The sequence below is a fragment of the Cynocephalus volans genome, chromosome 5 (genome assembly GCF_027409185.1).
Source record: "Cynocephalus volans isolate mCynVol1 chromosome 5, mCynVol1.pri, whole genome shotgun sequence".
Lineage (NCBI taxonomy): Eukaryota > Metazoa > Chordata > Mammalia > Dermoptera > Cynocephalidae > Cynocephalus > Cynocephalus volans.
The window spans coordinates 86,401,088-86,426,142 of NC_084464.1; the positions used below are offsets into that span (position 1 = coordinate 86,401,088).

Below are 25,055 nucleotides of genomic sequence, written 5' to 3' on the forward strand. Positions count from 1 at the left end.
TTCTCAATTATACACATACATGGCGAAATTTCACGAGGCCAAGGAAAGAACAACGAGAGAGCTATAAGCCAGAAGAGGAAGATGCTTGAGCTCTGGTCAGCCAGAATGGACAGTCCTTGTCGATCACTGAGAAATCAAGGACAACTCAGAAAGGACATGCCTTAGTAGTAGGGCTAAACTACACCTAGAATAAAGACTATTCTTGGCCCACCCTTACAAAGCACAAAAACGAGTCTTAAGAGATCAAACAATCCACAAATACTTAAACTGCTTCTTAGAACAAAGATCAATACTCCAAAAAATCTTGATACCCATTTTAATTACTCACAATACCCAACATCCAATCAAATATTACTAGGTATGACAAGAACCCGAATAGGATGATTCATAACCTGGTAAAAACATCAGTCAATGCAGACAGAACCAGGAATTACAGAGATTATGGGATTAGCAGAGAAGGGCTTTTTACAATTTATTTGTTTACTTATTTTTAATTGACAAGTAAAAATTATGTACATTTATGGTGTACAACATGATATTTTGATATATGTATACATTGTGGAATGGCTAAATAAAGCTGACATATGCATTATCTCACATACTTATTTTTTTTAAATCTCTCTTAGCAATTTTCAAGAATACAATAAATTGTTATCAACTCTCGTCATCATAATGTACAATAGATCTTTTGAACTTATAAGCTTTGTGTCATTTGACCAACATTCCCCTATTCCTACACCTCTCAGCCTGTGGTAAACCATCAGGTAGAGAAAATTAGATACTGCACAATCTTATGAATATGTGAAATCTAAAAAAGCCAAACTCATAAAGTTTACTTCACTTAGCATAAAGTCCTACAGGTTCATCCATGTTGTTAAAAATGACAGAATTTCCTTCTTTATTAAGGCTGGATAGTATTCCATTGTGTATTTATATCACCTTTTCTTTATCCATTCATCTGTTGGTGGACACTTAGATTGACTCCATATACTGGCTATTGTGAATAATGCTGCAATGAACATGGCAGTAGAGATATCTCTTCCTCAAACTGATTTCATACCCTTTGGATATATATCCAGAAGTGGGATTGCTGGGTTATATGGTAATTTTATTTTTGGTTTTTTGAAGAACCTCCATACTGTTTTCCAAAACAGCTGTATTAATTTACAATACCACCAACAGTGCACAACTCTTTAACCTAAAATGATTATAAGACTTCATTATAGAATAATTTTAGCAACTCTATATTTTATTACTACTTTCAAATATTTATATTCACTTTATCTAAAAAATAAAATCTACAAAGTAATGGCATTTACAAAACAATGGCAAAGAGAGGCCCTTTGAGAACCTCCTTTAAGAAATAAATAACTATAATTAGTAAAATTATCAAGTTGAGGTTTGTGAGCAATTAATTCCTAAAGGAATTACAAATATTTTACTAAGGTTAGCTATTACTCTGGCAGTTTTGCTTGCCTCATATTTTTGAGGTGACCTTGAAGCTGTCTTCTTGGAATTATTGTCCCAGTGTCATCTCTGGGCAGGATAAACCTACAGCCCTGGGGCAAGATCAACACAATTCACAGCAAAGAGGTCATTGGGGTTAAAGAGGTGAGTGAGGGCAGGGACTTAGGAGGAGATAAGGTCAGAGATATAATAGAAGTCATATTATGCCGGGCCTTACAATCTATTGCAAGGATTTTCATTTTTAGTTTGGTAGAGTCTTTATGGGTGTTCTATAAAAACAAAAACAAAACCAAAAAAGATTCTGTGAAAACTATGCATTAAGTGAAGTTAAATTAGTTTCTTTGCTCTAGAATTTTTTACAGTCTTTACTTTGCTAATAAGCATTGTGTTTATTCGAGAAGGTGAAAAAGTATATGGCTTGTGCTATTGAGTGGACAGTGACAATGTTAAGTATAGTTGGGAATATAGAAGGCAAGTAAGTGTAACAAGAAGAGAAATAACAAATTGAGTCAACATGTAAAATCTGGAATGCTTATGTAGAATATCCAAGGGGAGCTCCCCAAAAGAGAGCTCAGATGGAAGAGTTTAATTTTCACACCAGACATCAGAGATAAATATATGAATTTGAGAATCAAATCTCAATAATTTATGAAGTCTCTGGCTGTACCATTCAAGTAAAGAAAAGAATGAAGGATCATCTGCTCCATTTCAAAAAGAGGGTTAGGGGCCATATTTCCTATTTATTTGCATTGTATAGGTTCTTAGAAGAATCACTCAGTTCTTTATTTTACTTTGTCTTATAGGTCTGCAGCTTAAATTCGAGAGTCATTTCTCAACTTCTTTCATGTTATTCAAAGTCACCATATTTGGCTTTACTGAATTTCACCCCAAAATGTGAAAAAAAAAAAAAGAAAAGAAAAAAATGTATCTATTCACTCAACTTTCTTCATTGACGATTGCTGTGCTTCTGTTTTGTGTCATCGTTTTTTTCCGAACCAAATGATGTAATAAAAACAAATAATATATCCAAGAAATGACTCACCTTTCTAGAATATTGAGAGATATTTGACTGACATCTCAAAAAAAAATCACCTTTGTTTTTCCCTTGCTTTTCTTTTTTTTTTTTTCTGGAAATATGAAACTGGATATTTTGGCAACTGATTAACAGGATCTTTGTTAAGTTTAATAGCAAATTTGAGCTAATGTACCAAATTAGCAAAATGAATCACAGCAAGCATTCTCTGGCCAGGCTTATCAAATTTCTACTATACAGTCACCTAAAGTATCTTTCATGGGATATGTGTTCATCTTCCAAAGGTGATATGCTATACTCTTAACAGTATTGTAGTTCTCATGAGGAATGATTTATCTATTGAAATTGATTGTCAGATTAAACCATATCTAATTCTAGGGCACTGATTGTAAATGTCAATACTTGAACTTGATTCAGACCTATCAAGCTTGCTTACAACTTCAGTCAGTTAATCCTGCTGGAATCTTAGTCTCTAAAGTCCAAAGTTACAAAAATCTGTTTTGGCTTTAGTATGCAAACATTTTTCCATTGCCATAGTCCTTTGTTTTAAAATCATTTCCTTGAGAGCTGGCTAAGGTCTTTCTTTATTCTTTCTTTCTTTCTTTTTTTTATTTAACAGCTTAATTAACTTTACTTCTTCCTTGTGTAAAAACCCTATGTTGTAGCCACAGCTGGAGACTTGGTCCTCTGCATGGAGACTATGGTGTGGGTCTTTACATGATGGTCAGTGAGTTCCTGATAGGGAGACTTGGTGAAAACGGTCTCCTTCCAGAGGTCAGGAGTCAGATAGCTGTAGGTCTTGGAGATGGCATCAAAGGTGGCTTGGCGAAGTTGCTCAGGGTAGCCATTCAGCCCATGGCTGTGGTGTAGTCATCAATACCAGACATCAGCAGCACCTTCTTGGGTACTGGGACCAAGGCAATGCCAGTGCCTCTGGGAATAGGGATAAGGCACACCAGCACAGAGCTGCAGCAGCCTGTCATCTTGCAAGGGACGGTGTGGGGCTTTACAATCTTGTTGCCCCAGTGGCCTCCACAACTGGACAATGGAGAGCTTGGCTAGGATGATGGCCCCTTGAATGGAGGTGGCTTTCTCCTTGGAACACTTAACACCTAAACCAACATGGTTGTTGCAGTCCCTGATGGCAACAAATGCCTTGAAACTTGTCCAGTGGCCAACACAGGTCTGCTTTTGCATTGGCATAATCTTCAAAGTCTCATCCTTGAGGGATGCCCTCAAGAGAAAAATCAATGATATCAGACTCTTTGATGGGCAGGGAAAAGAGATAGATCTCCTCTAGGCACTTGAGCCTCATGACACGGATCCACTTCTTGTCCTTGGCCCTGCTTTCATGAGCTCCCTGGCCCTGGCCCCAGAGGGCCCCTGCTCTGGATGCCACTGTCTAAGCCCCCATGGAAGCCACTGTGGCCTCCCAATCCAGGGGCCTGGGCCTCCTGGGCCTCCGGGGACTCCAAGTCCTCCTGCTGCACCAGCGTCATGGGCCCTTTGGTGTTTTCTCAGAGAACAGCTAAGGTCTTAGAGACTTTTCAGTCTGTGTCTCCTTAACTAACATTTCAATTCAATTACTGATAAAACCATGAGATAGTTGCTTTAGGTTAAAAAGAGAGAGAAAGAGAGAGAGAGAGGGAGAATACCAGTTTACAATTTAAGTTATTCAGTGTGGGGTGAAATTTTCACATATAAATGTTTTTTTCAAACCTATTCTAAATGATGACCAGTGTTTATTTAGTGATATCATCATTAATAGCATATTACCACATTCCTCTTTGAGCCTAACAAAGCATAAAAGAGAAAGATTTGTCAGCAGATACCAAGCAGGTTTCTTTTTAGGCTATCAAACTCATTTTTAGAAAGCATTAATTTTACTTTCCTAGTTATAGAAAGTGTGTAGCACTATAAAACCTAAGTGACTTGGCCTGCTTGGGAACTTTACTAATAGGGAAATAATAGTAATGACAGCATTTATTGAGTGCTTAATCAGGTGCTCAATATCATCTCACAACAATTTGTGATGTAGGTACTTTTAAAACCCCCATTTTTATTCATAACTACAAGTTAGAAAATTAAGGCACAGCAAGATGAATTAAGTTGCTGATGATCATAAATTGTAGAGCTAAGATTTGAACCAATGCAGCCAGAATCCAGCACCTGGCTTTTAATCCCTGTACTACATTGCTTGTCAAATAGAGAGAACAAAAAAACAAAAAGAAAGAGAGGTTGGCCCATATTGAATGAGCTAAGCAGAATATTTTTAGAGCACTAGGCACAGAAACGAAGGAAATAAAATCAGAATATGTAAGAGATTGAATACAACACAATTTTAATAAGACACCTAGAATTAGAGCATGGAACACTGGTTTTCTCAGTTGAAATTTAATCAATTTAGAATAATGCATGACATTCTTTTAGGTTAAAATGGTTCTGTGTGTGTGTTGGAGGGGTATCAGTCATAACTATAAATAGTAAATCTCTAGATACAGTTAATAAACATAAGAATAGTGTTGTACCTATTATCTGGGAGGTGTTTTGTAACAGCAGTGACCAAAAAGTCTGGTTTGCCAAGAACAGTCCTGGTTCCCTCCTTTTGTTCCAGCTGAATTTTCAACTTTTTCCTTCTTTCATTTTCAATGTATCCTTGTTGAATGATAAACTCTATGGATAAAATACATAGCATGGCAATTTTTAATTTCCAAGTTTTTCCTCATAGAAAACTGATGGTTCCCACGAACGGGTCTGGTATTTGATGTGGTCATAAAATACCTAATATTTAAAACACTATTGCTCAGTAAGTATGACCCGTTTAAGAATTATGTTAGCTTTCCAAAAGACCTATATGATAAGCACTAAATCTTAAACTAAAATGTCCAGTATCTTCTTGTTCAAGTTGAAAAGAATTTATGTTTTCAAGAAGAGTAGCAAGAGGAGCAAGAAGACAGCTTAACATTGAAACTGTGGATGTTAATGAAGTTTAATGAGGTTGAATCAACAGTCATTTTGGGTTCTTTACAAAACAAAACTGTTTCAAGAAATAAACAGCTTTCAACATGCAATGATATTTTTACCCAATTCTGTTTTCTTTGCAAAGCTTGTTAAATATACAACAGATGATTTAACTTGTTTTTTTGGTGATATATTGGATGACCTGTGTTATTCTCTAATTTGTTTTATTTCTATTTCTATTATTTTAAATACAAGTCTGGGGCTATGGAAATAGCTCAGGGAATGATCCAAAGACAATGTATTTATTTTCTACTGCTGCGTACCAAATTTCCACAACCTTAAAACATTATCTCCATAGTTCTGGAGTCCAGGCACAGCCTAACTGCATTTTCTTCTCAGGGTCTCATAGACTACAATCAATGTGCTGACTTGGCGTGTTCCTTTCTGGAGCTTGAGGGTCTTCTTCCAAGCTTATGTGGTCGTTGGCAGAATTCAGTTCCTTGTGGTTGTAGTACTGAGGTCACAATTTTCTTACTGTCAATCATAAAGCACTGTTGGCTCTTCCACATGGCCCACAGTTTCTTGCTATGCGGCCTCCTCATTGGCCCTCTGGCAACATTTTAACCTACTTCTTTAAAACCATTGAGGAAGAGTATCACAAAAGGGCTGAGTGTGTCTTTTAAGGGCTTTCATCAGATTATGTCAGGCTCACCAAGGATAAGCTACCTTAAGATTAACACAAAATCAACGGTGCTTAACTTCTGAAAAATCCCTTCACATTCTACATATGTCTAATCTTTTTACCCATATTCTATTGGTTAGAAGCAACTAAATCACCTCTTCTTGCACTCAAGGGGAGGACCTTATACAAAGGTGTAGCTCCTTGAAGTTATGTCCACCTTAGGGTATGTCCACCACAAGTAGTGATAATACCTTTCATTTACTTTGAAACTTCCTAGAATTCTTAGAAAACGAAAGGTGGTTAATAAATATTTATTGATTTGAAATTTAAAAAAATAAAATTAAAAAAGCGGCTATTTGAATGGCTCCAAAGGCATTCTAAAATAAAACAGAGTATAGGTCTTAAGAAGAGGTGTGGCATCAAAAGGTGTGAATCTGACATGCTTTCCAAATTTAGAAACTAATTTAGATATTCAACTAGAGTCTCAGTTTTGCCATCAGAAAAAGAATATCTTCCAAATAATCTTCCATGTAAAATCTCCCTTGTCCTCTACATGTCTGTTTTGAAGAAAAATGCATTGCATAGATGGCACAAACTTTCTGGGAATGAAGTGGAGGAAGGAGGTAGCATAGATATTCTCAGCGACCATTCAGCAGAGCATTACTTACTAAGTCTAAGCCAGTCATCAGAAGACTTAAAACACCTTGTTTATTATAGATGAACATTTAGGTTCTTAACTTATGCAAGTGAAAGAAACTTCTTAAGCCTATTCCTTTAACAATCAATACTGTTATAAAAATAAATTAATATTTTGGATAGTCTAGGAAGATAGTAGAAGGATTTGTTTGTTTAACCATATTACTTCATAATGCTTTTGTAATTTAGACAATTAATTCTACTTAATAACATGTAAAAATAATAAATTAAAATTTAAAAATCTTTAAACATAAAACAGATGTTGAAATATACCGTAGAAGAAATAAATTATGAGTAAAGAAAAAGGCAACCACGTGGCCCCACGTTCACCTGCTCATGTGCTTCACATGTGCAGCTCCCTGGCAAAGACTGTGCTCATGAGCTTTGGAGCATACACCAAAACCATGTAAATCTGTTTTCACTGATGTCACCCAAAAACTCATGATCTGCCAATACTGTTCCAATGTCATAAACTCAAGTGAGTGAAAACTGCTTGTTACTCAGCAGAAAATGAAATCATATTTCATCTGGGCCTTATTTGCTCCCTCTGTGATGAGAATTTAGTGAAATAAACACCTTCAATTCAGTATTTTACACCTATGAAATCTCTCAAAAATACAAAGAAAATAAGCCCTCTTTTTAATATTGGTTTTTCTTGTGAATTGCAAAGTATAGATAAAATATAAAAATTAGGTTGCTTTCTATGTCTTCTAAATTTTCTAGAAGTTTCTAAAGCATCTCCGAATATTGCATTAAGTTAATAGCTGCAGGCCTATTTGCAATAGCTACTCTGTTTAGAGAAAACCTTATCATAACTTAATGAAGAAAACATATATGGCAGATAAACCCACCTAACATTTAAATACATACTTATCATTGATGATTCAAAAAACAGAGTTACCAAGTAATTCAAAATACCCCCACCCTCAAAATAATCCTTGTTAATTACTTTTGTGTATCTTCCAGAAAACAAATTCCAACCATGCACAAATATGTATGGAATAATCCATTCTTTTCTTTTAAGAAATGATTATTTTTTTTGATAGGTTATATATATTCGCATGGTTCAAAATTTAAAAGATAAAAACAAGTGGAGAGTGAAAATTTCTCATTCACTCTATCCCTTACATGTTTTATTTCTATCTTTGAGGCAATTAATGTACCAGTTATTATGCATACTTTCACAAACACTTTAATGTACAAGCAAATATGTATATACGTCTGGTTTCATCTCATAAACATCTGAATATTACATTTTTCAATCTTCTTGTAACAAGCAGCATTTCTTTAACTCTTCACCTGCTCTGTCCAAGCTTCTGCGTGTTTAGCACTAAAGAACATTGTTTCTCCAATTTACTGTAAAGATCCAGGAGAAAAAAATGTGTGTGTGTGTGGGGGTGGGACAACCAAATCCAACCACCAAATTCTCACATGCATTGTTATATATTGGTAACACGATTTGAGCAATTTGGTGCAGTGTCTTGGAGAAAACCTGAGTTGAAATCAAACTTATGTAAAAAAGGACTAAATATTTTAGTTGACCCCAAATTTAACATGTCCAAGAAAATTATGTGTCCACTTGAGAAGCTAATGTGTTCCCACAGTTGTATTGGTAGTAATGTGTATCTAGATAAAATTAGATTTTATCTAGAATTTTGTATCTAGTTCTGAGCAACATAATTTCAAAAGTATATTGGCAAAGTAATACATCTGGCAGAGGCTTATCTGAATAAGAATCTCCTGGGAAAACTGACCATATGAGGATTACATTATAGGACTTGAGGATTTCTTTTTGTAGTATATGAGCAGGCAGAAGAACATGTAAATAAGCTGCAAATATGTGAAGGGCTCTCATGCTGAAGAGTAATTGGACAGATTCTGAGTTGCTTCTGAAGGACTTTATCAGAACCATCCAACAGGGAATAGTCTACTCAGGAAGTGACTGTCCTCAGAAGCTGATATTGTTAACCACAATTATGTAAAAGTTTCCCTAGACACAAACAAGAAATACCCAAGTCTTCCCGGGGCAGGGCAGGAGCAAAGCAGAAAGAGAGAGGGAATCTACAAAAGCATGGAGTCTTGGGAAAACCCTACATTCAGATATGTGGATGGGAAAGGGTTAAAACCGAAGATGGGACCAGAGCATGAGGACCTTATAGGTTACCCCCACCCCTACCCCAACAAATTCCTTTCTCAAGATCAGCCTTAAGCTTTTGTGTTTTTCTCATTAAACTTCTTTGCTGCCTTTGAGAATATGACTAACTTTTCATCCTGTGGCCATATTCTCCTAATTGGAGAGTCAGTTCATAGTGGAATTGTTGATGGGTGCCCATATGCTTGATCACCATAATCCCACTACAATTTGCTTTTGGAAGGTATCCAGGTTGATATTTCATGCATCTACAATTCCCAGTGCTTCAAAATGATTTGACTCCATTGTGGCATACCAACAGATTTGTCTATCTATTGTATAAGCAGAAATAAAAGTATGATAATGGTCTTTAAAGAGCTAGGAAAATACTTTTGGCACTTTTAAGACTGAAAAAGTTGCATTTGAAAGAATTCAAGCACACAGGAAATGAAGGGATGTGCTAGATTGCTTGAAGGCAGCCCTTATCTCTGAGGGAAAGGTTTTTAGGAGCAAAGCCTGCCCACCACAGCTGGAGTGGCTTGGAAAGCACAAAGAAATGCAAACAGTGGAAAGTCAACAATCACAGAATGCAGTTAGGAATCTCCAGGGTGGAATTAGGAAGTCCAATAGGAAGTGTTTAGGTACAAAAGGAAGTTTTGTAAGTGATTTTGACATTGGTCATGGGATTTCAGTAGGTTTAAATGTATTAGAAAATAAATTGTGCTTGAGTGGAAAAAGTTAATAAGTGCAGTTGCTCTGTGGTCAGTGACCCTACTAGTATATTAAATGTTAAGTCTACAATAATATTGTATAGGAAAAATCTTCAACTTTAGCATCTTGTTTTTTTTTTTAATTTACAAGTTTCAACAATAGATAACTCGAGGTCAGTGTATAACGTTTTTATTGTGTATTAAGAGATTGTATTATCTTCTAAAATTTCTGCAACAATTTTATTATTTAAGAAATCCTATATTAAATTACTGAATTGTACTAAATTCAGTAGAACTTAAATTTGAAAATTACATTGACTGTTTCAAATTGAAGGCATACTATAACTCAAAATAAGAAAATAATGTAAGACATTAGCATCTATATGGGTTCTGCCGCATGCATCAGAAACACAGTTCAGTATAAGCAGGTCAATTAAGTTTTTAGTCTTTCATCCAGATGTTTGGCCTACATGACATCAAACATTCAATTTGACTGAGTAATGGATGCCCTACAAAAATGATTAATTTCTTCAAAACTAACATTCTGATCATTTACTTAATTTCGGTGTCACTATGTCTATATGGATAAAAATTATTTAGTTGTCTTTTTCTGCATAGAAATTTATTGGAAGAATTTAAATTATTTGGGTCTTGGTTCATATGTATGTGAACTATGCATTTTACCTAATTTTGTAGAGGTAATCTCTATTTCCTTTTATTACATACAGAGGATATAGTGTTTACTAAGTATTAAAGAGATGTGGTGTGCTAATTACTATAAATAATCTTCTCATTAAATATTGGGTAGAAATTAGCATCTCTAATTCTGTTTTCATCAGGTCGTTTCCTCTGGCTTTGATGACCACTGTTAAATATTTAAACAGTTTGCTTTATGTTTATCAATAGTCAGCCACTCTCTAAAATTCTTGACAAAAATTCACTAGTGGCCTTCTTAAATAATTATTAATAAAATGTCAGTAGGCTTAAATTTCACTGAACCTAAGTTTTTGCTCTTTGTCATCATTCCAAATCTAATTTGACTTTTGCTTTAACAAGTTCCCTTCCTCTCAGGAACAAACCCTCATTCATTTCCTTTTTGCAGAACTGTATCAATATGTTACTCTTAGCTATAACGTAACCAGTGCAGGCAGTTTGTACCTCATCAATGAAAGAAGTCGTTTATTCATTTCATAAAAATGATTTATGGATGAGAACTTTAAGTACACAGCAAGGCAAAAATAAGAGAATAACAGTTCGGGCTATGAATGCAGGTGCTGTTTAAAACTCTCCAGTGCTTTGTACATAAAGAAAACTTTTACAAACTGTAAAAGATTTCACATTTTACTAAGTGGAAATAGATTATGCCTTGGAGAGTACTGTTTCTCAGGTCCAAATTCCCAGTGAATATCTATATTAAGTTGGGGGGATAAAGAAAAAAAGGATGTTCTTCATTTTATGACACAGATGGTGTTTAAAGCATCTTAGCTGTCAAGTTGAAATTAAAACAAGAAATCTGTTTGCATGTGACAAGCTTAAGTCAACTACAAATGATGTCCAAATTGGACAGAGCCCGGATTTTGTCACCATAGTCCCAACATTTTAGTTTAGATTGAGAACAGACTCATGTTCTACTGTCTCTGAAAGAAGTCATTTTCTTTTTCCAGCTGCTAAGAAAGAAATCGTGACTAGTACTAATTACTGTCACACAATTCCACAACAATAGAGTGCTACCCTGAGCACAGAAATGAATTTTTCCAATTCTTAAAAAGATATGTAATATAATTTTTTGGTTTTTAAATTCATATTAATATGTATAAGTTAAAAATAACATAATACAATGTATTACACTTGTCATGTTAATAAATTGTTTATATTGCACTGAATAGGACTTAGACACTTGGGAAAACTTGCATTTAGAAAACTGGTTTTTTTACATACAAAAATATTACTTCTATAACTTACAGAAAATTCTTTATATTAAATTATAACAATGTATCTGCCAGTAAATTTTATTCTAGGTTTATTGCTTTGGGATGGGGGTGTCGGGGGGGGAACCAGAAGAAAATAAGTTTCATCACTGCCCCAAAATAAGTCTAGGTTTAACATATTCTAAGTTTTTTTTTAATTTTTATTTTTTTATTATTAGCATACTCATTCTTACAAATTGTGATATTTCTTTATGCCTTTTACCTGACCTATCACTTCCCAACACCCCCCCTCCCCCATCTCTAGTATCCTTAGGTTTGTTCTCTCCTTCTGAAAGTTCAACATATTGTTGTGGTCTTTTATTTCTTTCCTTCATTCCTTCTTTCCTCCCTCCCTCCCTCCCTTCCTAGCAGGAGTTCTGAGTGAAAAAATATGGAACACATCATGAATTTGTGTGTCACCCTTGAGCAGAGACCGTGCTAAATCTTCTCTGTATTGTTCCAATTTTAGTATATGTGCTGCTGAAGTGAGAACTAAAATTATTTTAAAAGATGGCCACGTCTGGAGGTAAAGGTGAAACTCTTCCTATTAAAAGATAAAGAAATGGATGATCTGAACCCTGAGGCCTCAAAGGCTTTGAACTCTTTGCTCAGGAATATTAGAAGGAATTCACCAACTCACCTATCCTTCTATGAAGGCAGGTACACAGTAACCTGACTTCCTCCTCTGCTTACATTTTGAGAAGAAAAATAAGTTGTTGTCATTCAAGACACCCTGGAGTAGTGGAAAATGAAAGCTTTTACATGTGTCCTCCTGTCAATTTTTTACTTCAGGAGATTATGAGGATTTGAAACAGCATATAAAATTCTAGCAAATTCTGAACTCAAGACACTCTTCCGATCTCTCACATTTATTTATTCATTTGCTCATTCCTTGTTGACTGGGTAATATGCAATTTAGAAGAAAAATATATTAGGTATTTTATTAATAACATTTACTTATGTATTATATGTAATCAATATAATTAGTTATATGAGTTAAGATATGCTGCTGCAATAAAAATTAGACCCCAACATTTCAGTAGCTTAAAACAATAGACTTTCATTTCTTGCTTCCATCATGCTCTTGTTCATTCAGACAGGTGACACAATCTTTCTGGACCCAGGCTATAAGTAGTTGTACCCAAACATGGCTATTAAGATCACACTGACTGTTGCTATCCCAGGAGACTAGGAAGGTAAAAGAGAACAGAGAAACAAATGGGAGATTTCTATAGACCAGCTCTGGAACCCAGGTTCTACTCATTAGAACTCAGTCATCTGGCCACTACTAGTGCAAGGGAGGCTGGGAGTATATTTAGCTCTGTGTCCAAAGGAACAGACACCAAATTTGGGTCTCTATTGTATCAAGTTTAGTAAAAAAAAAAAAAAAAATGTTTTGCACTAAAATTCTAAACCTTGGGTTACTTCTTAGTAAAAAGAAAATAAATTTTTGCTGCAATAATACTAATTATAATTCTTATTGTGACTGGCAAACATGTTCTTAAGAGGCTGTGTAAGAGATGGTGAAATACAATGGTTAGGAAAGCAGACCCCATCAAAGCTCCTTCCTGGGCTCTGCTGCTCTTGTTCTGCAAACTTGGGTGAATAACCCAACCTCTTCTAGTGTTGTGTCTTCATCTGTCAACCAAGAATAATAATATTACTACTTCATTAGGATGCATTGTGGATTAAATGAGTTACACATAAAGCAATTAGAATAAGTTGTGGTACACAGTAAGTGTTCACACTGATATTATGATAAACACAATCACTGCTTTGCTCATGGAGTCTTTATTTTAATTCCTTGCCATAACCACTTCTATTCTTTTAAGCACAGGGAATTGTAAATGAAGCACAAAGCGATTTCAATTCCAATTCAATTAACCAGTGGGTTCAGTGATTTTTTTTCAAGTCGCTTTTCATTTATAAGGTAGCATGAGAGCCACAAGGATAAATGAAGACCACTAGAGACAGTAAACAACACATTCAACCCCGCCAATCATAGACTATATTTTTCACCTTACCTCCACCCTCCTTACTAGAAGCAAAACGCTGAATGGAAAGGGTGCAAGAAGGAAATTATGTGGGTAAGTAGAAATTTTATGCTCTTCTGGGAGTCTAAACAAATAGTTGATTCAAGGTGCTGTATGGGACAAGCGAGCTGGAGAATTAAATGTAAGAGTGAAGCAGCCTGCTGATATGGGTGAAAGTCTATGATTACCACTGATGGGATTTCAAATGGGTCCAGCATGGAGGCTCATAAACAGCAGGCACTGGGACTCACACATTCCTTGGCACTACCAAAGCCATTCATATTAATAACCAGTTATATCTGTCAATTACTGGCAACCAGAAAAAAACCCAGTCTGGACTCTCTCTTTTTTGTTATTCTTTTAACAGCTTTGCTGAGATACAATTCACATACCATTAAATTCACCTTTTAAAGTATACAATTAGGTATTTTTAATATAGTCAAAGAATTGTGTAACCACCACAACTATCTAATTCCAGAAAGTTTCATCACCTGAAAAGAAACTCCCCAACTATTAGAGTCACTCCCCACAGCTGCTGACAACCACTAATCTACTGTCTGTCTCTATGAATTTGCTCATTCTGGACTTTCATATAAATGGAATCATATGTATGGGCCTTTTGTGATGGGCTTACTGAAATGTTTTTAAGGTTCTTTCATGTCTTAGCAAGTGTCAGTACTTCATTTCTTTTTATGGCTAAATAATATTCCATTGTATGGATATGCCACTTTTGCATATCTATTCATCAGTTGGTGGACACTTGGGTTGTTTCCACTTATTGGCTATTATGAATAGTGCTGCTAGAAACACTCATGTATAAGTCTTCGTGTGGGCATATGTTTCATTTCTCCTGGGAATATACCTAAGATTGGAATTGGTGGGCCCATGATTAATATTTGAGGCATTGCCAAACTGTTTTCTAAAGCAGCTATATTGGGAGTTCTGGTCAAGATGGTGGAATAGATGGTTCCCAGCATCACTCTCTCCCACAAATCAACCAGTTCACAACTATAAAAATGTAACATCAGCCATTCTGGGGCTGCTGGAGCTCAGGAGAAGAGAAGGAGAGACTCATAGAGTTCATGAAGGTGGGAGAAACCACAAGGAGAGAAAGAAAAAATTGCTCTGAGGGTTTCAGGCCACAGATGCTTTAAGGCTGGAGCTGCTGAGCACATGGAGCAGGAGCCGGCAGAAGACACAGCTGTGCCCTTCAGATTGAGTTACTTGGAGGCAGCAGGGGAGAAGAGGGCCTTGGTGGCCCCCAGGACAGCAAGACCACTAATAGAGTTCCCATGGACCCACGCAGGAGCAAGGAGCCAAAACAACTGAAGAAAGGGAGCCAGTGAGTCAACTCAAGGAACTGGCACAGGGCCCATCCCATGGGAAGTGTTTGGAACATGGGCGGTGGGGGAGACAGGCACACTGGAAGAACACTGGGACAACAACAAGGACAGCCAACCTGACCCCAATCAGCATGGGACCACTCAGAGGAGACTGGTTGTGAATGCAGAATTGCATGGGGTGCAGTTTGATGAAAAAACTCAGGCCCAGATCAGAGTTTCTACACAACCCAGATCCACCAGGTCTCTGGAGAGCTGGAAGTGCATATAAGGTTAACCATTAATCCCTGAGCTGCACAAAAAGCCTTCCCTAGGGAAACAGCAGCAAAGCAGCAATTTAGCTCAACCACACAGCTCAAGTACTGGTTCCCACAGGAAGTTCCCCTGTTTTAGAAGTAAGCAAAGGACAGCAAATTAGTTCCAGCCTAGACACACCACCAGTGCCTTGGGGCCTGCCTGGGAACCAGAAGCTTGGCACCAGGGACTGGACCCCACTCCCACATCCAGGCACACCACGCCAGTGCCTCAGGGCCCACCCAGGGACCCAAGGCATGGAGAAGGGGACCAGAACACACTCCCACATCCTGGCACACTGCCAGCACCTAGGAGCCCTGCCTGGGGACCTGGGGTATGGGGACCAGACCCCCCTCCCACAACCAGACACACCATGCCAGCACCTTGGGGCCTGCCTGGGGACCTGAGGCATGGAGAAGGGGACTGGACACCCCTCCCACAACCAGGCACACTGCCCCAGCACCTCAGAGCCTGCCGGGTGACCTGAAGCATGGAGCTGGGGAGCAGACCCCCCTCCCCCAACCAGGCACACGGTGCCAGTGCCTTGGGGCCTACCCAGAGACCGAAGGCATGGAGCCAAGGATGAGACACATCCCACAACCAGGCACACCACCAGCACCAAGGAGCATACCAAAAACATCACCTCCGTGTGGGTGGCCCACCACAGCCACCACAATAACCATAGATGCCGCAAAAGTGGGTAGACACCACAACTGCCACGCAGAAGGTCCACCAACCACTGGAGTGCATTGATGCAAGGAGAGTCACCAGCAGAGATAAAGAAGAGGATGTCTTTCTTTAAAAGCCCATTTCAGAGTGACTGAAGAATTTGCTCTATGATAATATTGGGGGAACTGATCACTCCTCTCAGTGTTGGACAGATCATGTAGGCAACAAATCAACAGAGTAACCATTATTCTTTCAGAAGGAGAGAAGAAATCTAGGGTAATTAGGGAGGGAGTGGGGAGGGAGAGGGGGATGGGGAGAGATTGGACGAGGGGCGTAAAGAATAATTACGATTTATAATAATATATATGCTAGTAATATTGATTTGGTCAACATACCTCAATGTTGAACCCCCAAAATATGTGTAATCAATTTTGATTCAATAAAAAAAAATTAAAAAATAAATAAATAAAGCAGCTGTATCATTTTGCATTTACGTTAGCAATGTATGAGTGTTCCAGTTTCTCCACATCTTCACCAGTGCTTGTTATTGTCTGTCTTTTTCATTATAGCCATTCTAGTGGATATGATTTGGTTCCTCGTTGTGGTTTTGGTTTGTGTTTTTGTAATGACAGTGATGTTGAACATATTTTTATGTGCTATTGGCCTTTTATTAAATTTATTAATTTATTATTGGCCATTTATTTATTTATTTTATTTATTCTTTTGGTTTTGTATCAGAGACCATTGCCTAATCCAAGGTCATAAAGATTTTCTCCTATGTTTCCCTTTAAGAGTTTCATAGTTTTAACTCTTACATTTAGGACTCTGATCCATCTTAAGTTAGTTTTTGTATGTGGTGTGAGGTAAGTATCCAACTTTATTCTTTTGCATGTGGATATCCAGTTGTTCCTGCACTATTTGTCAGAAAGACCATTCTTTCCCTATTGAATTGTCTTGGCACTCTTGTCAAAAATCAATTGACTAGATATTTCTGGATTCTACCCGTCTATTTTGTCCCAAATGTAACTGATAAACCTGAAAGGCTTCAGGGAGAGAAAATGAATCCAAGCAATGGGAATTCTTATGTGAGTACAGCAATACCAACCAGCTTTGCCTTTCATTCCAGAAATGTTTGGTGGGCTCTTCACAGGTAGGCGCTAGCTAATGGAAATGAACACTTGTCACCAATGGCCTTCAACAAGCCAAATAAAATTGTTCTTTTTTCAGTGTTTCCCCCTGATGTTGGACATTACTGTCCACCTCCTAGAAACTCATCTTTGTTCTCCCCACCTCTCTGGTCATTCTCCTTCAGTCTACTTGACTAACTTATTTCTTCCTCCTCCCACTCACACCTTAAAAGTTGGTATTCCATAGAGATCCATCCACAGCCCCTTCTTTTTATTTAAAGACTTCTGGTTGCCTCCAATATCCATTTTTGTCTTTTTTGCTAACAACAGAAGCACAACTTTTAGCTGGACGCATTGCTTCAAAACTAAATGACGCCATGTCTCAAAATTAAAATTACCTTTCTCGTAATTATTTATGGCCATATGACTAAATTTTGTCTAGTAATAAGGAAGGAAAAGTGTTGTGTGAATCTGGGAAATTCCTTAAAAGGTTAGGGTACGCATCCTTTTTTTTTTGGTCTTCTTCTTGCTGGTTTCCTGGAATGTAGCAGGATGCCTGCAGCCTCAGTTGTCATTTTGGACTGTAAGGATGAGGGCCACACCCAATAAATGGCAGAGTAGAGAACATGAAGGAAGCTGGGTTCCTGATGGCATTATGGAGCAGCCATAAGAGTCTATGGCAGTATCCTAGGACTTTTTTGTTAAGAGAAGAGAAAAAAAGGCTTTTACCATTTTTAAGTCATGATCATTTTGGATTTTTTAAATTTTATGTAGGAAATCTGACTGTAATTGATAAACCATTTGAAGGTTATACATCCATCAATCACTAAACAAACATTTATTGAGCATCTACCACCTATCCAATACTGTGCCAGGTATTATGGTGATGTAGTTTCTGTCCTCATGAAGTCCACAGCCTAATTGAGAAGGCATGCATACATATATGCAAACATAAGACCCCAAAGGGTAATTCATATAATAATATTATAAAAGATGTGCAGTGTGCCAAGGCAATATAGGAAATAAAGCAATTAATCTTGTCAAAAATCTTAGGAAACTTCATAGAGAAAGCAGTATTTGTATTGAGATCTGAATAAGAGAAAAATTATCTTAAGAGAATGTGGGATTCACAAATGTACAGACATGAAAGTTCATGGTTAGTTCAAAAAATGAGTTATTAGGTGTGATTAGAGAAAAGGCTGGTGTGTATGTGTGTGTGACTCAGAGTGAGAGAGAGAGGAGAGAAGAGATGGGGGTGGATGGGGGGAGACAGAACCTGGAAAGCAGTGAAAGATAAGGGAAGGAATAGCAATAGGCATTTCAGGGAAAAATGAGTTAGGCTCTACATATTAAATTGAGAATTTATGTTTTAGGTTATGAATCAGAGACAGAAAATATGTTTTAACCCTTTCGTAAGAACCCTTAATTTACACCTAAGCTCCTCAAGAAAGAGTTACATAAAGTATTACAAATACCTGCATGAGCTTGGGATGTGTGATTGTTAATTTTATGTGTCAGCTTGACTGGGCCACTGTGCTCAGTTATGTGGTCAAACATTATTCTAGATGTTTCTGGATGAGATTAACCTTTAAGCCAGTGGACTCTGAGTAAAACAGATAGTCCTCCATCATATGTGTGGGCCTCATACAAGCAGCTGCAGGCCTAAATAGAATAAAAGACTGACATTTCCTGGGCAAGGCAGAATTCTAGATCTCCCAGCCTTTGAACTTGAACTGCAACATCAGCTTGTGTCTCCATCCTGATGGCCTTTGAATTTGAACCTGCAGCATTGGCTCTTCTCTGAGTCTCCAGCATTCTGGCCCATCCTGCAGATTTCGGATTTGCCAGCCTCCATAATCACATGAGACAATTCCTTAAAATAAATCTCTTTGTATATGTATACTGTTGGCCCTTGAACAATGTGTGTTTGAACTCTGTGGGCCCAGTTATACGTAGATGTTTTTCAATAAATGCTGTATGGTACTGTAAATGTATTTTATCTTCTTTATGATTTTCTTAAAACCATTTTCATTTCTGTAGCTTACTGTTTTATAAGATTACCTGTATATAATACATACAACAAGCAAAATATGTGTTAATCAACTATTTATTGGTAAGGCTTTCAGTCAATGGTAGGTTATAAGTTTTTGGAGAGTCAAAAGTTAGACATGGATTTTCAACAGCAGGGGGATTGGTGCCCCAACATCTGTTTTGTTCAAGGGACAACTGCATTCACATTTTATTGGGTCTGTTTCTCTGGAGAGTACCCTGACTAATACAGGATGATAGAGCAATTGCATAGGAGAAATTATAAAAAGTTTTGAACCTTGACAATACCACTTTGAGGTAGGTGCTATTATTCCCTTTGTTTTACATACAACAGTAACTGACACAAAGAGAGATTAAATGATGTGGGCCTGGAACTTTGGCTGTGGGAGAGGTGGAGATCATGCCATTCTTGGCCTCCCAGCTTTTCAGCATACTTCGGCTGATCTAGTTTTAGGAAAACCAGAAGTGGTGTTCTCAGCGTGCTCCTTGCCTTCTTCCAGGTGGGAGATATTGCTCTCAGCTCCTGCCCAGGAACCCAGGCATGCTCTGTTTCTGCCTTTTTATTTCTACTTGAAAACTATCTAAATTCATCTTTAGTGTCTCTATCTCAAGAATTTTCTAAAACTGTCAAGTAGCAGCCAACACTCTCTCACATTTTGAATGTGTCATAGTTTCCCCCGCATATTATGGCTTCAGTCCAAAGGTGGAATATCTTTCAAGGGGACAGCTTGACCATGTTTTATTATTACATGACAATGGTCACTCACTCTCTAGACTACAGTATCTGTACCACCCATTACCCAGCTGCCTCTACTATGCCATTACCACATTTTAGTTTTTATTGCTGCAGCACTCCACTTCCAGTACAAAATTCTACCATAGTTAGGAATGTTTGGCTGTACATAATCAGGCAAAAACTGGCTTAAATAAAATAGAAGTGTATTCATCTCTTATGCATCAGAAGATGTATGAGACCCAGGTTTCTTCTAATGTGTAGCTCCAACAAATCAGAAGTTTGGCCTTCATTCTCATAATCCAAGTGATATGCTAGAGTTTCAGCCAAATTATCCTCTTTCTAGGTAGTAGATAAAGGAAAGGGGTATTAAAAAAGCGATTATCTCTCTGATGAGGCTCCGAGGAATGCACCAACAACCCTTGTGCTTATATCTCATTGACTAAATATTAGTCACATGTCACAACCAGATTCAAGGGGCCTTGGAGATGAAGTCCTTTATCATAGAAGATATATGTCTAGTAAAAATCAGAATTCTAATTTCTATCAAAGAAGAAAAGAATGAATAGGGGGACAATTATCAAACTCTGCCATGGAAGTCAATTCCTGAAACTTCCAAGAAAAGAAGATAGACTATAAAATGATATTCTATTAACTTGAGTCTATGGAACAGTCTCCAAGAATTACTACATATTGTTCTGCAACTCTGAGAACCATCCATCCTAGAGTATGCACTTAGCCTTGTAACATGCTGCTAAGAGACCACTAACCAAATGAAACATGACATCTGGCTGGACCTCTTCCATTCATCAGAGAATGTAGCACAGTTTATGTCAAACAAATGTTCATCCAGATTAGCAAAACTTTTGTTAAATTGAACTAAAATGTGGGGACCATGACATACAGTGTTAAAACACTCCTCTTGACACAGCTCCCCACTGTCCATTTCTATGTTGGAAAAAAATGCTAAGTATCACGTTCTGTGCCTTTGGTTAAACATCATACCCTCCTGAAGCATTGAAAGGAATGAGTATAAACAAGCTTTAAACCAAAAAATAAAATTAAGATCTCTAAAGTGGTTACAGTCTCGAAATATGAAAATCTATGCTGTGGAATTAAGGATGTTTGGGAGAAAATGTTTTAATTAGATATACTGTTACACTCAATGAAACTAAACCCAACTTGCATTTAAGAATCAAAGAAACTCCAGGAGTCAATTTATTTTCAGAGAATCATGTCAATCAGAATGGATCACCTTTCTGAGAGCTGACAAATTCAAACCTGTGATCCTGGGTCACAGCCTATGTACCTTTCAATGGACTTACTAGGCTAGGCAGGGTGTTGAATGAGGCAATGAGGCACTTGCCAGTGCTCACGTTCCAGCCGAATACCCAACACATTTTAAGAACAACCCACTTGGAGGAAATGAGATCGGCTCCACAGATTCAGGCAAGCGTTGTAAAGATAAATGATTCCAAATTTTGTAGCTTTCACTTGTCATTTCAACAAGACAAACCTACAGATTTCTGCCCAGGAGTGATTCTACATTGCCAAGGAGAAAACTAGTACCATAAGCTCAGTGGAGGAGCAGCCATTCTTTGGAGAATATTCTTTAATAAAAGAAGAAGAAAACGAAGAAGGAAAAAAAAAATTCAATTCCAATTGTGAAAAACAGAAACTTCCACATGTGTACTATATGGAATTGGGCTGAATTTTTTTATGGTCAAAAAAAAAAAATATATATATATATATATAATTTTTTTTTTTCTGTATTTATGTGTAGTAGTTGTAATGTGTTGTTCTCAAAATTGAAAACCATTTTCTCAGATCAGTCAACCAATCAATAAGCATTCAATAAATGTTTGTTATATGAAAGGCACCCAGCTCTATGATCAGATACAATCAGATGAATTTTATCAAGTTATATTCACATATTTCAAGCTGTCTAAAGATAAAGACAGAATAAAAAGAAGTCTTATTTTATACCATTAACCTTTATTTTAATGTCATTCTACCTCAATAATGTTTCAAAGTGTTGAAAACTGTTTCACAGAGGTTATTGCCCATTTCTTAGCACATACCCACAGCATTAAGGTGATAAGTAGATTGGTCTTATAGATTCTCTGGAAAACATATAAAAAATAAAATTAACATGCAGTTTTGTAAATGTTAAACCAAGAAGAAAATGACTGCATATTTATAGTAATTCTTTAAAAAATACTTTAAAAGCTAATCTTTAAATTTAATTGTTTCTAAACCATGACCAAAAGGCAAAACTAAAAATTTAGAATTACTCTCTCAACCTTTGTTCATAAATCTATGATCTAAAGTGAAAAAGCCAGAAAAGCTCTGCTGACATTAAATCCACTGAGAAGGTCAGTGTATGGCTAGCCTTGGTTGGGTGTGTAGCAGTATATGGGGTGTTGATTGGGAAAGCTCCACAAAACAACTCCTGCCTAAATATACCAAGTCCAGCAGTTTGCCAAAATACCCGCTGCCCATTAGAGCATCTTGACATTGCTCTGTGTTACTATATTCCTCTCCTTGGAGTGAAAGAGAACTTTTTAAAACAGAAATTCCCAAATCCTGAAGGGGAAAAGCTTGACACACGTATATGTTATGGCAAATGTTTACAAATGTTAAACTGGAAAAATATTTGCAATATAACTGCAGACAAAAGGATAATATGTCTACTATGAATTATCCTCTTTACTCCAATTATTAAGTAATATTAAACCCGGAAGTAAATGGGCAGAAAATATGAACAAATCTATCAAAGAAAAAGAATTGCAAATCATCTGTTTTCAGGAATGTTGACTCTCTGTTCTGTTCTTCATTCTGGACAGGTCCAACCCTTTGGAGAAAAGGTCAGGGTCAACTGCAGCCTAGCCAGAAAAAATTATATATGGCATCAGGATAGTTTCTATCTTTTTTCAGTCTGTGGTTCCTTCAAGGTATCAAAGTCTGTAAAGAAAATTTGCATATGTTGTGGTACTTATTACCTATACTGCTTTGACAAGAGTTGCCAGAAGAAGCAACAGAGCAACACTGAGAAATCTCTCAAGAATGCAAGCTAAATTTAATCCTTTGATATAGAATTCAAATTATATTTTCTGCACTTGTGTGAAGCATAATCTCCTCAGCAATCACTCCTGAGCTCTCACCCCAAAGTAGAGCTAATGAACCGCATATGGCACTATCTCCACATTGGACCCAGTTCTCTGTGGAAAATATGCAGTTCTGAACAACCAAGAAGGTGACACGTGATGTCCCACAATATTGTCAACTATTTATTCCATTTTATTTAATGATTATAAGTTTATTTTGATTTTCTATTTCTTCTTGAGTCAATTTTGACACATTTTATCTTTCTAGACAATTATCTGTTTCATCTAAGTTTTCAAATTTTCAACATCAAAGTTCTAGTTGAATATTTTGTAATATATCCAGTGTATTTATCTATTGCCTGTTTTCATTACAAATACTGCTTATTGCTTTTGAACAGATCAAACTGGCCAAAGATATGTTTAATTGGTGTAATTAGTCTTTTCAATAAAATAATGTTTTGCTTTATAGATCCTTTTTAATGTATCTTTTCTTCTAGTTCATAAATGCCTGCTTCTTGTTTTTCCTTCGTTCTACTTTATTTGGATTTATTTTCATTTCATTTTTTCAAGTTCTTGAGATATACCCTTATCTTTTCAATATTTAGAACTTATCATTTTGTAGTGTAAGCATTTAAGGCTATAAATTTCCCTTTATCATTTCAACTGTATCCCACAAGTTTTGATAAGTAATAATTTCATTATTATTTACTTGTTAGTATTCTCTGGCTTTTATTATAAAGTTTTCTTTAATTCTTTAGATTTTTTTTGTTTCAAATGTGTAAGACTATATGACTTCAAAATTGTATAATACTGACATATTCATATTTGTTCTTTGATATTGAGACTTATATTACATCCTAAAAGGCGGTCAATATTAATAACTATTATAAATACATAAGAAGAAATTATATTCCAATTGATGGGTGCAGAGTTCTATACACTCTTTAAAGGAAGCTTATTCTTATTCAAATCTTCTGTATTCTTGGTCTTCCTGATCTATTGGTTCCTTAGAGAAATGTGTTAACATTTCCCATTATGACAATAAGCTTGTCAATAACTTTCTCTAGTTCTGTTTAATTTTTGATTTATATAAAATTAACATTATTAGGTCTATACAAGTTTGGTTGTTATATCTTTCTGGTAAATTAAAATGTTTATAACTTTTATAACCTTATTTATGCTTTTGCTTTAATGACTATTTTGTTTAATATTAAAGTAGCTATATAGGTCTTTTAGTATTTGACTGCTATATTTTTTTTATTCTTTACAACCAATATTTTTATATCCTATGTTTTATTTGTGACAATTGTAAATAATAAACAGCAGAAGTCTATTTTTATCTAATCTGAAAAATCTCTACATTTAATTTTTTGCATTTTTTGAGATTGTATTCTTGGATTGGATTTATTTTTAGAATTATATGATTGTATTTTATACTTGCCTATTTCCTTTATACTTTTTTTTTTCTTCTTTTCTGCCTTCTTTGGAGTTTCCTCTATGAATTGGAAGAGATACACTTTATTTCTATTTCTTTAGTACTTAATCTTACTATTTAAGATAAATATAAAACAAATTGTGATGTTTATCTATATTTCTAGAGAAAGAATACTTCTTAAACAATACAGGGGCTTTAGAATGCCTAAATTGTATTATCACCTTCATATTTTATGTTATTCCTGTCCAGCATTTTAATTATGTAATATTTCTTTTATCACCTATATGAGAACATTTTATTGTTTTATGTATGCATGTGTAGGCATATATATGTACACAAATATATACAATTATTATTTATCAGTTTAGATTTACACATTTCTGCAGATTTGTCCATCTGTCCACCATTCCTGCTTGAATCTCAGACCTCCCTTTGGGAGAACTTTCTTCTTTCATGAAGTCAGTCTTCTTGAGTTATAGTTGAGCTTAATATAAATATCAGGTTTGACATTTATTTCATCTCAATATTTTTATCATAAAATATTGTAAAACTTTATAATATTATTTTACAACATTACCTTAATATCTTTGGTCTTTACTATTGCTGGTGAGAAGCTTGATG

At 36.1% G+C, this 25,055-nt stretch overlaps 1 non-coding gene and 1 pseudogene across 1 annotated transcript; both read right to left on the minus strand.

Annotated features, from left to right (window-relative positions):
* Positions 1-3,154: 3,154 nt before the first annotated feature.
* On the minus strand, positions 3,155-6,063 carry LOC134379095 (small ribosomal subunit protein uS5-like; annotated as a pseudogene).
* A 5,969-nt stretch (positions 6,064-12,032) lies between these two features.
* On the minus strand, positions 12,033-12,140 carry LOC134379335 (U6 spliceosomal RNA). The gene has a single exon (XR_010023739.1). It is a non-coding gene; the product is annotated as a U6 spliceosomal RNA (small nuclear RNA).
* Positions 12,141-25,055: the final 12,915 nt, after the last annotated feature.